The sequence below is a fragment of the Pseudonaja textilis genome, chromosome 5 (genome assembly GCF_049901715.1).
Source record: "Pseudonaja textilis isolate UNSWEBS1 chromosome 5, rPseTex1.2, whole genome shotgun sequence".
NCBI classification, from domain to species: Eukaryota; Metazoa; Chordata; class Lepidosauria; order Squamata; family Elapidae; genus Pseudonaja; species Pseudonaja textilis.
This window is the reverse complement of record NC_141994.1, coordinates 24,446,684-24,463,131: the sequence shown is the minus strand read 5'-3', so window position 1 is coordinate 24,463,131 and position 16,448 is coordinate 24,446,684. Positions and strand designations below refer to the sequence as shown.

At 42.6% G+C, this 16,448-nt stretch overlaps 1 protein-coding gene across 2 annotated transcripts in view; it reads right to left on the bottom strand.

Annotated features, from left to right (window-relative positions):
• PHTF2 (putative homeodomain transcription factor 2) overlaps positions 1-16,448 on the bottom strand; it is a 65,913-nt gene that overhangs the window by 45,372 nt on the left and 4,093 nt on the right. Inside the window, exon 1 of one of the 2 annotated variants that reach the window (XM_087934309.1) lies at positions 195-216. The exons of the other annotated variant lie outside the window; for it this stretch is intronic. The gene's annotated coding sequence lies outside the window, so the exon portion shown is untranslated. Of the gene's footprint in view, positions 1-194; positions 217-16,448 lie in introns of those variants that run through there. 2 annotated transcript variants of the gene reach the window in all.

The following is a 16,448-nucleotide window of genomic DNA, read 5'->3' as shown; positions in this document are numbered from 1 at the left end:
ATTTAATCCAAGTTCAAACGTGGTGAATGAAGCCAATTGTGTGGTACAATTCTACTTGTTTTTCTAGATGATGTTTATTGGGTTTCTATTTCACAATATTCTTCAAGGATGGAAACTAATCAAGGAGAGAAGCAGCCTGGAATTAAGGAGAAACTTCCTAATAGGGAGGACAATCAACCAGTGGAACGGCTTACCACCAGAAGTTGCACTGGAGGTTTTTAAGAAGAGGCTAGACAGCCACTTGTCTGGAATGGTCTAGGGGTCTGTTGCTTGACCAGGGGTTGGACTAGAAGACCTCCAAGGTCACTTTCAGCTCTCTTATTCCGTTCCACTCTTAATTCAGAATCCCCCTTTAATCTTTCTGGGGCGTTTGAGGTTTCTTCTTTCCAATTACGTCAACACAGTCAACTCTTTCTACTTCCTGTTCAGGAATGGAGAACTTCAGATCTCTGATGGGCTTCCCCAAAAAGCAAGTAACCATCTTCCTTTGCAATAAACAGCTGCATTGCTAACAAACACAAGATCTGCACTGTCAATGAAACCTGGCTTGGAACCAGATCGAGATGAATGCCGGTCTCCTTATATCCTTTCTCCCCACAACAGCTCAGCTCCAACTCTTAGGCAGAAATTACACAAACGGTGATCAATAGGACAAGTGCTATGGGAAGTAAAGGGCTACACCAAGGGTCCCTTGGTGCTCTCTGAGCTTGATTGGTTTTCTTGCAGACATTTCATGACCCAACTAGGTAACATCATCAGTACTGGGAGGGAGTGCTGTTTGCTATCAGTTTACCATTTATTTATTATCATTCATTTACAGCCGTTATTTATTGAAATATACAGCAAACAGCACTCCTTACTAGCACACTGATGATGTTACCTAGTATGGTAATGAAATGTCTACAAGAAAACCAACAAGCTCAGAGAGCATTGAGGACCCCACAGTTGTTGTTCTCCTCTTCCTCCTCAAACCCTCCTCCCTCCTAGCATTGATAATGTTACCTAGTTGGGTCATAAAACGTCCGCAGGAAACCAACCAAGCTCAGAGAGCCCCAAGGACTCCTCAATCCTTTCTCAAACCCTCCTCCCTCCTAGCACTGATGACATTACCTAGTTGAGTCATGAAACATCCGCAGGAAAACAAGCAAGCTCAGAGAGCCCCAAGGACCCCCTCAATCCTCCTCCTCAAACCCTCCTCCCTCTTAGCACTGATGACATTACCTAGTTGGGTCATGAAACGTCCGTAGGAAAACAACCAAGCTCAGAGAGCCCCAAGGACCCCCTCAATCCTCCTTCTCAAACCCTCCTCCCTCCTAGCACTGATGACATTACCTAGTTGGGTCATGAAACGTCCGCAGGAAAACAAGCAAGCTTAGCGAATCACCAAGGACCCCTCATTTCAACCCAGAGCTACAAATGTTCCCCACGTATTTTCCTGGGATGCCCCATAAGCTTCCTTAAGACACCTGCGCAGTCCTAATGATTTCTGCTCTGCTAGAAAATAGGGATTCGGAGAGGGAAAAAAACCAGTGTGATTTTCTGGTTATTTGCGCCGTCTCCAATCTACATTTCGTGCCCGCAGAGAACGGCCTTCGGAAGGTGATTGAGTGGAGAGCTTCTGGCAAGAAGTCCCACTTATGTTCCCCAGGGCCTGTCTAAAACATCACAAAAACATCACTTCCCCAGACACAAGGTAACACATCACTACAGGGATGTGTGAACTACGAAAATGTAGAGTCTTCTTTAATAATCGGCTCAGGCTGTTCTTGGCGGCCTCCGTTCATCCCACAACTGGGGACGACCTGAATTTTCATCCCGTGCAACCAACTCTCCCTCACATCCAAAATTTTTGTTTATGTACACTGAGAGCATTTGTACCAAAGACAAGTTCCTTGTGCTTCCAATCACACTTGCCCAATTAAGAATTATCTTCTCTTCTCCCCTTACCCTATTCCTACTCTAATAAAAAAATAAATTAAGGACCTGGGGAGCGCATTTCCATACCCAATTCTATTCTTAGAAAAGTACAAAAAACTAAACAAAACCCAGATTATCTATCACCCCAACCCACATTTTGCAGCCTCACCTGACCGATGTAATTGTTCCTAAGCACACCTCCTTCGTTCTTTCTGTGTGTGTGTGTGCGCGCGTGCCGCAAGCAATTGAGGTCTCAAAGAGTTAGAAGCTGAAAATAATTTTAAAAGGCACCAGGAGGCTGGGAAGAAGCGAGCAACAGGTTGACTGCTCGGAGAGTGGAGGAGAGGAAAAAGAAAATTTACTTTTATAAGCAGCAGATGACACAGCTGCTAAGTATGTTATTTGGGAAAAAAAATAAGAACGCTGTGCAACTTGTGGGAATATTTATTCAGCGGTGCGCCGTGAATGTACAAGGCTAAATCAATGTTAGCATTAAGGAATTTCAAAATGTAGAGTAAGGAGTGAATTTTATACCGGGTATAAAGGACCAGGTTAGTTTATGATAGCAAAAACACACAAAAAATCAGCAATCAGGTACCATCTATTCCAATTATAAGCCGTCCTCAATTTAAAACGGTTCGTTGAGTGACCGTTCCAAGTTGCAACAGCACTGGAAAAAAGGGACTTACGACTGATTTTTCACACTTACGACCATTGCAGCTTCCCCGTGATGGTGTGATCAAAATTCAGGTACTTTGCAAATTGTCTCGTATTTATGACGGTCGCAGATCCTGTGACCTTTGTTTGCGAACTTTTGACAAGCAAAGTCCATGGGGAAGCCAGACTTACTTAACAACCATGTTAACTAAGGCAGTGATTCACTCAATGACGGTGCAAGAGATGGTAAAATGGGGCAAAATTGACTTAACTCAGCAAGAGAAATTGTTGGCTCAATTGCAGTGGTTAAGTTCAAGGACTGCCTGCCCCAATTCTGCCATCAGAATTTATTTCCAGGAAAGCCAGGTTCACTTAACGACCATATTACTAACTTAAGGATGGAAGTGATTCACTTAATGACAGTGGCAAGAAAGGTGATAAAATGGGGTAGTCCAACCCTGTTGAATAACGCATCCAATGCAGCGCTTTGCTTAGCAAATGTGACAAGAAAATGGAGCAAAACTCCCTTAACAACTCTCTCTGCTCAGCGGCGAAAATGTTGGGTTCCCTTTGCCGTCGTAAGTCAAGGACCAGCGGTAAAACTTTTTTTAAAAAATTTTTTATTAAACTTTCAAAGATATATACAGACTACAAAACATTTTGTTAAAAACTAAACCCCAAAAAATAACCCCAAAAACATAAAACATATACATTTCTAATTACTTAGACAGTACGTTCTTATCAAACGATCTTCTAATACTTATTTCATGAATCTGGTTAATACTCCTATTATAACCTCTTTGTATTTTCCCTTCCTTATCTATTTAGCTGCTGGTTTCTATCGTTTATCCAATTATATCAGGTTTCCCAAACTGTATAATATTCTGAGTCTTCCTTTTAATTTTGGGGTAAGTTTATCCATTTAAGTGCAATTGTAGACTTTCTGGATTATCAGATTTTCTGTTGGCATCTGATCACACTTCCAACATTGTACTAGTGCTATCCTTGCCGCAGTAATTATATGTAAAATTGAGTATTTTATTTCTGTTGTGTATTTATTTTGCATAAAACTTTCTGATTAAAAAAACATTGCCACGGTGTATTCTGAAATTATTTGCATGCAATATCCCGCAAAAACTATGCATTGTTATGTTTTGGGGATGACGTTCCCCAAACCAGTTCCTTCTGGATACGTGGAAATTGCAATTCCCATGTTTGTGGCGAGTCGTGGTTGCGGCTCATGCTGTTTGGGAAGTCTGGCATCGTAACTCGAGCTCCTGTCAAATCTGCAGGGTTGGGAGAAGCTGTTTCAGGTGGCGAAATCAGGAGTCAGCACAAAAACCTCTGGCACAGAAAGCCTTCCCCTTTGGCAGCTGGATCCAAACATTCCTTTCCTTACCGCTAAAATCGCGCCCAGCCTTAAGGACACAAACACAACTCGTAACCGTTGCAGCCAAAGGTATCTGTATTCTACCACTTTTTTCCCTCAAAGAATTCCGCCTGGCTGTGTAATACAACAAGTCGAAACTGACACCGGTAAATATAGCAGTAGCGCTTAGTTCTTTTATGGGTAGTCCTCGCCTTACGAACAAGGTTTTGGTCGCTAAGGGAGACCTTAAGTGAGTTTGCGGCGTCCTGGGGGGCGTGTGAACCCTCCCTTCCTGCGACTTTCCAACAAGAAAAGTCAACAATTTCAGATTTTAACAGAGTTGGAAGGGACCTTAGAGGTCATCTAGTCTAACCCCAACCCCGCCCCAAGCGGGAGACCCCACAACCATTTCTGACAGACGGCAATCCAACCGTTTGGCTAATTAAACAACTGCAGTGATTCGCTTAACAAATGTGGCAGGAAAAGTCCCGAAATGGGGGGCAAAACTCGCTGAAAAATGTCTTGCTTAGCAACATCGACTTTGGTTGTAATTTATTGTGGCCGTAAGTCAAGGACTACCTGTTTTACAAAATGAAGAACTGCACATAGAATTTCGCTACAGCTATGTGTCGGGTGCCGGGAAAATCAGGAGATTCAGGCAGTTCAAATGAATGTAAAGGCTTATTGAAAGCTTGAGTTCTCTACAAGAATCTGGCCAACTAACAGTCAAGGGAAATGAACAGGAGATAAGAATAGAAAGGAATTCATGGTGAGCTGAAGTTAGATTTCTTGTGGGTGCGCAGGGACTCGTGACTGATCACACGTTTGACCTCTCCCACCATCTCAACCTGGACATCTCCTACACTATGTTGCTTATCTCCTAGGAGAGCTTAATATCAGTTAAGTACTGGTAGTCCTTGATTTACAACAGTTCATTTAGTGACTGTTCAAAGTTACGGCATTGAAAAAAGTGACTTACGGCTGTTTTTCACACAACCAATGCAACATCCCAACACTCACAGAGTTTATGTTTGGATGCTTGGCAACTGGTTCATATTTACGACGTTTGCAGCATTCCGGGGTCATGCAATCCACCTTTTGCGACCTTCAGACGAGCAAAGTTAATGGGGGAAGCCAGATTCACTTAACAACCAGACTACTACCTTTTGAACTGCAGCCATTCACTTAACATGCGCCCTGCCTCCAGGCATGCATGTGTGACCCATGACCCCTGTGCATGCAATCCCTGCATGTGCACCCCACCCTGCGCATGTGTGCCCCCCGTGTGTGCGCCCCGCCCCTGCTCATGTATGTACAACCTCCACATGTGCTCCGCACCTCATGCATGCGCGGCAGAGCTGAGCTGGGGCAATGGCTTGTGTGCCCAAAGAGAGGGCTCTGTATGCCGCCTCTGGCCACACGTGCCATAGGCTCGCCATCACGTCTTTAGCCTATTACCCGTTTAATTTTTAGTTTACGGGCTGACAATGAATTTTGCGCTGGTTTTTGGAGAACACACAACCTTCTCAAAGACAACGAGCATCTCTCTAATTTGTCCTTCCACCCAACAAAAGTCTCTCTTAATCTACGTGCAGCACCAAGATCAAATTGTTCTAAAAACAATTCATTTTTTTCCTAAAGTCACAAAGACGGTACAACCAAATCTCTATTTAAACATCAAGGCGTATTATTATTATTATTATTATTTCAAATGTTTAATTGTCTCCAACAGTTCTGTTGACAGAGGCAGTAGTAGCCCCGAGGCTTTTCTCAGTAGCGTCAATTTCATTCCTAAAGATGGGTCATTTTAATACGGAATAATCCGATACGTAGCGCTGAATCCTGGGTTTGTTTGCCTTACTCATACTCACATGTATTAAGACAAACCCTTGGCCAAATAAAGGGAAAAGTCAAATGTTTACTCAAACGTTTGCAAACAATGAAAATGTTAGGATTTTTCATGCTTGTGTGAGCCGGCTGTTTGTGAAGAAGCCGTAAGTCCTCCACTTGCAACAGTCCATTTAGTGACCAAAGTCAGCACGGAAGCAAAAGCGAGTGACTTATGACCGTTTTTGACACTTAACGACCATCGCACCTCGGTCAGGCGATCAAAATGGAGGACGTTCGGGCGACCGAGTCCTATTTATGATTGTGGCGATGTCCCAGGGTCATTGACCAGCAAATTCACCGGATTCATTTAAGAGCCACGTGACTAACTGATCCACTGTGGTGATTCACTTAACAACTGTGGCCACAGACAGGTTGGAAAACGGGGCCAAAACTCGCTTAACAAACGTCTCTCTCAGCCACAGAAATTGTGTTCGTAAATTGAGGTCTATTTGTATTTCAAGAGGCACTGTTAACTTAATGCAAACTGAATTACTTTTCCATTCCTCTTTTTCTTTTGTCTTGCAACTACATATAAGACTCTATTCAAGATCTTATTTAGGAAACTGTAGGGGAAAAAAAACCTAGAACAACAAGAGTTGGAAGGGACCATGGAGGTCTTCTAGTCCAACCCCTGCTCAAGCAGGAGACCGTATATAATTTCAGACAAATGGCTGTCCAATCTCTTCATTAAAATCTTCTAGTGTTGGACCACCCACAATGTCTGAAGGCAAATTGTTCCACTGATTCATTGTTCTGACTGTCAGCAAATTTTTCTCCTTAGTTCACAGTCAGCTTTTTGGGTGAAAGCCACTCAAGGGTCGAGAAGGCTGTTCATCCCAAACGCTAGTTAGGAAAAAAGGACTTCCCATTTCTCCTCTGGTGTCCTTTGCCAGCTGTTCCATGAATAGCAGCATTTTGTCTGCACAAGTAACAGCTTTGTGAATTGATTCGAAACCACGATGCTAATTTCCCTGTTCTAAAATATTTTAAGTCTATCCCTCTGTGTTCATTATACAGAGGATGCATCAATCATTCTCAGCTAACATTTTTCCTGTTCCCTTTATATTTATAAATTTATAAATAAAAATTTTGGATTATTAATGTTGTAATCAATTTGGACAACACAGCACAGGGTAAAAAATATTGTAAGAGAAATAGTGTGTGGAGTTTTCAAGAATCTATAGCCTGAGTTACAGAAAAGCAAAGGTGAATTTGAAAAACCATCCGGTGAGCACGATAGGCTGAGTTGAATGCAGAGAGAAGTTGTCCTTGATTTACAACAGTTTGTTTAGTGCAGGGATCGCCAACCTTTTGGACCTCAGGGACCACCAAATTCATAATTTTACATCCCGCGGACCACTAATATGAATTTTGACTGACAGTGGCTTGCTGACATTGGTGGGAATGTTGGTCCCATGTTCCAGAGCTGCAGGAGTCACAGGACTGGCCCTTTGGTCACCCCGGAGTAGCTGCTCCTCCACCTGAGTGCATCGGCTTGCCATGGACTGGAGAGCAGCTGCTCCGGGGTGACCAAAGGGCCGGTCCTGTGACTCCTGCAGCTCTGGAATATCGGACCAACTTTCCCACCAACGTCAGCAAGCCACCTTGGGGGCAGATTTCCTGGGACCGAGATTTCCTGCCCCCGCCGTTGGTCTTACCCTCCAGTTCTAGCTCATGTGGCTCTACTCAAGGTAAGGTTGCGCTCGGCTGAAGGGTGGGGGCCAGCGGGTGGGCAGGCCATGTGGGCAGTGCAGACTTGTGTTCCCACGCAGCCTGGATTAATTGCTTGTGGGGGGTGCTTTGGGGTGGACACTTCTCTGCGGACCACCAAAATTTTCTCGTGGTCCACCACTGGTTTAGTGACTGTTCAGAACTCCAAACCAGGGGTATCAAACTGGATTTCTTCAAGGGCCGATCGGCATTGTAGTTCTCAGGCCGGCCGGGTGGGCAGGAGAAACGGGATGGATGCCTCCTGAGCACCCTGCTGGCCAAAACGGGGTGTGAAGGGACGTGAGGCCACCCCACACCCTATTTTTGGCCTGGGCGGCCCTCTGCATCACCCAGCTGGCCAAAAGAGGGTGCGGGGTGGGGTGCATGCGGGCCCCCCGTGCCCCATTTTCACCCTGGACAGCTTCCTTCAGAATCCTGCCAGCCAAAAATGGGCATGGGGGGGCACGCTGCCAGAGATACCACAGGCCAGTCCTTTGCTATTTCCAGGGCGGCCCCGTGGGCCAGATTTAAGCACCCCAAGGGCCACATCCGGTGTCAGGATTCCAGCAATTGCTCTAAATTAAATCATGATCCTTGAGCCAAACTTCAAAAAACTTCAAAGGATTTATTAGAGGTGACATACTGGCACTGCCCTGTATAAAGCCAACTCTTGCATACATAATTTACAGATCCTGTGACCCTGTTTCCCCCTTCTCCCCTGGATATGTCATAAATCAGATTCTACAACTGAGCACCTTCACAGGCTGGGTGTCATTGTTCACTTTCTCCAATTAAATATATTCATGGGGCAAAAGCTCTGGTATTTTATTTACAGGCTTTTAAAGAGAAGAGTTGGAATGTACTTCCGCTTTCAAACTGCTGCACTGTTCTTCCAGATTTCCTTCCTCCCTGCTTCCTTTTTTTTAATAGGAATATGTTATGAGTTGACATCTAGCCCACAGGCCTTAAGTTTGACACCCCTGCTCTAACGGCACTGAAAAAAGTGATTTACAACCATTTTACAACCATTGCAGCATCCCCTTGGTCATGTGATCAAAATTCAGATGCTTGGCCATTGCTTCATATTTATTTATGATGGCTGCCTTTTTCTTGGGTGCTGACTTGTGATGACCCATGGCATGGCACAAAAGCAACAAAGTCACAAAAGTAGGTAAAGTCCCTTTAATTCCTCCAACTTGCCCTCCAATGTCCAGTTATCATTGGCTGGAGAAAAAACTCCTCCAAAAACAGTCTTTAAAGGGAAGAAATTCAGTCTGAACCCAAAGTACGTATCAATTATAAATAAAAGCCAACACAAACCACGCTGCAGCAATTAACGAGACAGGGCAGGATAAATCAGGGCAGACTTCAAAAGATAACAAAACACACACATTTGGGAGGATGCCAGAACCCAGATAAGAGGTGACGAAGATAATTCACGCTTTGCTTCCAGCAAGATGCTGTGCGCAAACGCTCTTTTTAAATCCTTTTTTCCCAGCTGTAGCTAATGAAGGGAATCAGGGCCTTTTTCTCCCCCGTAACCCATGTTGCTCCCTTATCCATTCCTCCCTGCATGCCCTAGGATGAAGGGGGGGCTGGGTCTTCCTCTGAATGCCCAGCCCAACAGTGCCCTTCCCCAGTTTCCTCCACAGCCACTGGAGCCACACTCCCAGTCCCTGTCAGCTGCTCGACCTCCCCCTCAGAATCATATTCCAACAGGGGCATGACAGGGATCATGCGATTCCCCTTTTGCAACCTTCTGGCCAACAAAGATTACCTCCACAACCATGCAGCTCACTTAACAGCCGCAGCGTTTCACTGAACAACCGAGCCAAGAAAATTCACAAAATGGGGGCAACTGTCGCTTAACAAATGTCTTGCTCAGCGACAGACACATTGGGCTTCATTGCGGTTGCAAGTCAAGGACTACCTATATCTGTGATGAGGAACCTACGGCATGCATGCCGGAAGTGGCACGCAGAGCCTGTTCTGCCAGCACGCAAGAGGTGGCCTGGAAGAGCCCCATTGTGCATGCAAACCCACCCTTCACCAGCCAGCTGATTGTTGGGTATCTGGCGTGCATGTGGGGGGGCGTGGGGGCCATGCACGCATGCACAGAGACGTGTGGGACATGGCAGGGGGCACACATGTATGCGCAGGGGGCGTTCCCCCCTGTACACATTACCTTCTGGGTGCTGGCAAGTGAGCATGTGCGAGAACAAACACACAATTTTTAGCACAAGAGCCAAAAAAGGTTAGCCACCACTGACCTATATATTTGTTCTAAAAAGCTGTGGATCTCTGAAGGTTCATTATTAAATACACATTTTTTTCCCCGTCACTAAAATTCAAATTATGGCCAACTCTCCATTCTAAGCCCGACCCTCAAGTCAAAAGTGAATTCCAAGCTATCTGGCTTCTAACACAAAAAGATTTACCTTGTTTTATATATATATATATTTATTGAATTTCTTTGGTTAAGATTTACCGTGTTTATTAGTGCGTTAAGTAAAACATTTCACTTTTTGTTACCACTTTTTCAAGTGAAGCTTTTTCGAACAGCCTACGGAATCCGTTCTAAATATAAATAACACGCAAATAACCCTCCTTCTTGTATGGTATCCAAAACCTGCTTTCAGATTATAAAATGTTGCCAAACCAGCCACAACGGTGTCCAAATAAGAATTCAGATTTTTATTGCGAAACTATCTGCAATAACAATTTTTTTTTTTTTGGTCTCATTCGGGACATATTTTCGTGGTAATATATTGGCAACCTTCCTCGTACAAGAACTGGGTTTGGCTAAACAAGCTGAAATGTCAGGTCATAAATTATATAGTCATAGACAAGGGATTCCATTCTCCCTTCACGTAATCCTTGTTTTGTAGGAAATTCTGGCCAGCCCTTTTTTGCCTGATGCCACCCTGGAAAACACACACAATAATATTTTCCCACAGTGCCTGAAATGGTTTAAGAAACGCCACAGGAAAAATAACCAATGGGGTAATGTACATTGAAGTCAAAAAAGGGATGATGACTACAAGCGGAATTTCTATATATAACTATTATTTTTAGAAAGAAACATTCCAATAACTTACTGTCCCCCAACACTTAATTCTTCCTGGAAAAACAAGCTCCTCTCGGATTGCCAAAATCCAACTCACACACAGTTCAATTGCTCGAGTGTTCCTACATATCAGGACTCAAAAGGATGGAACTATGGCTCCCATGGGTCATTGACATCTTGACATGGCCAACATGCAATGGCCAACTTGCCAGAGGAACAAGAGTTACACTAGTATGAAAGAAATAGTGGAATAGAATCATTGAAGAAAGGACGCCAAAGGAGCGACAGAATGAAATGTGAATCACTTAATGAACTGTCATAAATCAAAAACTGACTTTAGATATGAAGGTCATATCTCAATCTGAGAGAGTAGAGTAGAGTAGAGTAGAGTAGAGTAGAGTAGAGTAGAGTAGAGTAGAGTAGGAAAAAAATGGAATAGAATGGAAGAAATATTGGATAGAATAGAATAGAATAGAATAGAATAGAATAGAATAGAATAGAATAGAATAGGACTAGGACTAGGACTAGGACTAGGACTAGGAATAGAATAGAATAGAATAGAATAGAATAGAATAGAATAGAATAGAATAGAATAGAATAGAATAGAATAGAAAATATGGAATAGAAGAGAAGAGAAAATATGGAATAGGATAAAAAATATAAGAGAAAAGAAGAGTGGAGAGTAGAGTAGAGTAGAGTAGATTAGATATTGGAATGAATAGAATAGAACAGAACAGAACAGAACAGAAAATATGGAATAGAAGAAAGGAGAAAATATGGAATACAATTAAAAATATAGAAGAGAAGAATCGAATATAGAATAGAAAAGAAAATATGGAATAGAATAAAAAATATGGAATAGAATAGAATAAGGATTAGAAATAGCAACAGCAATAAGCTGGAAGGGACCTTGAGGTCTTCTCGTCCAGCCCCCTACTCAAGCAGGAGAACTATACCATTTTAGTGACTGTCTAAACTCTTCTTCTGGCCATCGCCTTCAGTGATGGAGCAGCCACAACTTCTGGTGGCAAGCTGTTCCACTGGTTAACTGTCCTCACTGTTAGGAAGTTTCTGCTCAATAGCTTCTCTCTTTTGATTACTTTCCATCCATCGTTTCTTGTCCTGCCTTCTGGTGGTATGGAATTATATAGAGTGAGGGGCAACTGACACAAATGGACAAAAAGATAAATAAAAGCCAGCAGAAATCGATAGTTTTTCAGTCAAAATTCCTCCTTGAACCAGAATAGAAAGAGAGAGGAGGAAAAAAACTGTTGACTGTTTGAATTCTTTGCTTTATAAAGGTCAAAAAACAAGAATGTGAAGACGTTTTAAATTCCTGAAGGTCTCATTTCTGGAATTAAAGGAGCAGAAAAAGCCCAAATAAGATAAAATCCATTGAACAAGATTCCCCATAAAGTAAAAACTAAGGGGAGGTATGAAATTAATGGAAGGAAGTAGAAATTATTGATTTTAGTAAAAGAGCTCTCAGAACTTTGTTGTAAGCAATGCTACAGATCCATTATTTAAGGTATTGGATTTGTCTCGTTTCCAGCCTTCACATGTTCAGAGGTTGTGGGAGCTTCATCCCTGGAAGCTTTTGAAAAGAGACTGGCCTACTATCTGTCCAAAATGGTATAGGGTCTCTGCTTGGGCCAGGGGGAGTGGGTTGGACTAGATGACCTACAAGGTCCCTTCCAACTCTGTTAATCTGTATCTATTATTGAATGAACTACAGCAATGTTTCTCAATCTCAGGGAGGTTGAATTGAGGGAATTCTGGGAGCTGAAGTCATATACATGGGTCTAGGCATAAATTTGTATTTATTTTGTCATGTTTATGAAGTATATATTGGAAACTAGCTCGATACCCATGCTTTCACAACAAAACTATGTAGTCAGACTTAGTTTTGGGGGAGGAAAATAAGGGGAAAAAATTGTGCCTCTGCCTACCAGCATCCATTGATATTCATCTGGCTAGCGTCCTGTCAGTGTGTGAGAGAGTTGAGGGCTGTTTGGAAACTGAAACATTTGTTTGCTGTGTGAGCAAGGAGATAGCAAGGAGCCTGGGCGTGGCTTAGCTCAACTGTTCTATACAAAAGCTGCTTGGTGCTGTGAAACTGAAACTCCTCTGCTTGTGTTTTGCATTTGGAAGAGATTTCTTTTCAGGTGGGGAGGGGTAGTAGAACTCCCTAGCATCAGAGCAGGTTAATAATATTAATATAGGAAATACTAAAGCTATGATGGTCATTTCAAAAAATCCTTTCTAGGAGCCAAGGAGCCTAGGAGCCAAGAGGAACATACGTGCCCAATTTCAAGTTTGTAGGCTTTACGGTTCTGGAGATTTTGTGATGATGCGTGAATGGTATTTCACTTTTTTAAAAAAGATAGGACAGACATAGAAACATATATGCACTGTATGCAACGAAATTTCATTTTAATGTACGCCAATGAATAGTGCTATTTAGCTTTTATATATAAAAGATTAGATAGATAGATAGATAGATAGATAGATAGATAGATAGATAGATAGATAGATAGATAGATATGATAGAGGTATTTCGCTTTTATATATAAAAGATAGAGAAATTATAGATACATAGATAGAGATAGAGAGATATATGCACTGTACACCAATTAGTCTACATTCAAAGGGACAATAAAGTTATTCTAAGTCTAAAATTTGTGTTGCTAACCAAAAGTTATTTGCAAATGACACAACAGTGATTGGTCTCATTCAAGATGACAAATCCACAAACAAACAGGAGATTGTACAACTTGCCTTGTGGTGTAACCAGAACAATCAGGAACCGAACACACTCAAAACTGTAGAAATGGTGGTAGACTTTAGGAGAAACCCTCCCATACTACCACCTCTTACAATCCTAGACATCACAGTATCAACAGTAGAGATCTTCACATTTCTAGGTTCTATCGCATTACAAAACCTAAAATGGACACCTAACATCAAATGTCATCAAAAAAGCACAACAAAGAATGTTCTTCCTGCGCCAACTCAGAAAGCTCAAACTGCCCAAGGAGGTGCTGATCCAGTTCTACAGAGGAATTATGGAGTCGGTCATCTGCACCTCTATAACTGTCTGGTTTGGTTCTGCAACCCAACAGGAAAGACACAGACTTCAGAGGATAATTAGGACTGAAGAAAAAAACAATTACCACCAACCTCCCTTCCATGGAGGACCTGTATATTGCACCCTGAGTCAAAAAGAGGGCTGTGAAAATATTTACAAACTCCTCACATTCTGGACATAAACTGCTTCAACTCCTTCCCTCAAAACGATGCTATAGAGCACTGCACACCAGAACAACTAGACACAAGGAGTTTTTTTCCCCAAACGCCATCACTCTGCTAAATAATTACCTCAACACTGTCCAACTGTTTACAAACTTTGCACTACTATTACTATTAATCTTCTCACCACTCCTTATCACCCATCCCCTCCCACTTGTGACTGTATGACTAACTTTCTTGCTTGTATCCTTATGATTTATATTGAGTGTTTCCTAGTATGATTTGATTGCTTATGTACCCTATGACTATTAAGTGTTGTACCTGATGATTCTTGACTCTTGATGAATGCAACTTTTCTTTTATGTACACTGAGAGTCTATGCACCAAAGACAAATTCTTTGTGTGTCCAATCACACTTGGCCAATAAAGAATTCAATTCTATTCTGTTCTGTTCTATTCTCCATTCAATTCTACTCTACTCTACTCTATTCTGTGAGATTCCTTCCTTCCTTCCTCATCACTGAAGGTTTTTAAGAAGAGACTGGACAATCCAAAATGTATGTTGCTGAGTGAGACATTTGCTAAACGAGCTTTGTTCCACTTTATGACGCTTTTTGTCAAATGTGTTAAGTAAATCATTGCCGTTGTTCAGTTAGTCACACGGTCCTTCAAGTGAATCTGGCTTCCCGTTGACTTTGCTTGTCAGACGGTTGCAAAAGGGGATCGTGTGACTACGGGGACGCTGCAAATTGTTGTAAGCATGAAAAACAGTCGTATGTCACATTTTTTGGTGCCGCTGTAATTTTGAAGGGTCGGTCGCTAAATGAACAATATTCAGATGGCCACTGGTTCATATTTATGATGCTCGCATCCCCTTTTACAATCTTCTGATGAGTGAAGTCAATGGGGAAGCCGGATTCGCTGAACGGCCGCGTTCCTGACTGAACAAGTGGAGTGATTCACTTAACAACGGAAGCAAGAACGGTCGTCAAAGGGGGTCAAAGTCCACTTAACGAAGGTCTCCCTGAGCTACAGAAATGTCATGCTGAATGGTGGTCACACGTCGAGGACGTGTAGAAGAAACGTGAAGATGGAAAGAGCCACTACGTTCCCTTGAAGTTTTGATCCGCAGCAGTTACAAATTTGTATTTGTTGGTCAGAATATGCAACAAAGACGCACAAAGAAAAAAACCCAGAGCGATGGGGGGAAAGGGTAGAAGAAGGGAAAGAGGAAAAAGTGTAGGATTAAAAAGAAAAAGAACAAAAAAACATTGACTTCCAACTCTTTTGGGGGCAGTAGAATAATATACCACCTCAACTTTTACATGCTACGATAAAGTAGCCATTTCTATAACAACAAAGCAACAAACTAAAGCCCAAGCTTCATTTTTTTTCCACCTCAAGCACAAAGTCCAGAAGTGGTTTCCCAGTTACTAAAATGGTTGAATTGTAAATAGCAAAGCGGTTTTACCAATTTTGTAAAAGCCAAATTAATTAGGGGCGCAGCGGCTCAGTGACTTAAGACGCTGAGCTTGTCGATCGGCAGTTCGACGGTTCGAATCCCTAGCGCCACGTCACGGAATGAGCTCCCGTTACTTGTCCCAGCTTCTGCCAACCTAGCAGTTCGAAAGAATGTAAAAAATGCAAGTAGAAAAATAGAGACTCCTTTGGTGGGAAGAGAACAGCGTTCCTTGCGCCTTCGGCGTTTAGTCATGCCGGCCAGATAACCATGTCTTTGGACAGTGCTGGCTCTTCAGCTTTGTAACCTAGAGCCAGAAACGATTAGCATGTATGTGCAAGGGGAACCTTTACTTTTATCTTAAATTAATTGTATTTTTTAATTCAATCAAATCAGACGATTTAGCCATCTCTGCCAGCTCCCATCAAATTTTGCAGCCATTTTTTTCCATGGTGGGAATCAAAGTATCTTTCCATTTTTGTGTGCACAGAGTATATTCTTGCTGCTGTCGGCATACACAACATCAATATTGGGAGCAGGATTCACATCTTAATACAGAAGGGAATATAAAGATAAAACCAGAGACTTTTCTATCAGGGCGTAATGGACAGATAATTTTTTTTGGGGGGGCGGGGAGAAGAATTTGGAACTTTGATGTTATTTGTGCTGACAAGCAGCGAGGAGTTTTGATTTGCATAAGTAGTTTCTTTTCTGAGAAAAGAAAAATCGGTCTAGGGAGGATGACACTATGGGGATTGCCCCAAAAGGATGACAGTGAAGAGGTGTGATGGCAACAAAACGGTAGAGAAAAATCTAAGGAGGAAATTCTCCAACCGCAGAAGAAATAGAGCTTCTAAGAAGCCCGGTCCAGGGGAAGGAGGAAATGAGAGCGTTAAAGATGGAGGGGGAGAGAAGGGGAAGAGGCTTAAGCAGCTGGGGATGAAAGGATGGGAACAGTCCTTCCATCAGGACAAAAAGAGGGGAAGAAAGAGGGAGCAAGAACGTGGGGTGAGTAGGGGTAGAAGGGTTGAAAACTGGCAAAGTGTCAATGTGTCGAGCTTTCAATTTTGTAAAGAAAAGAAACAATCTTCAAGGAGAAAGGAGGAGGAGGAAGAGGAGGAAGAAGAGGG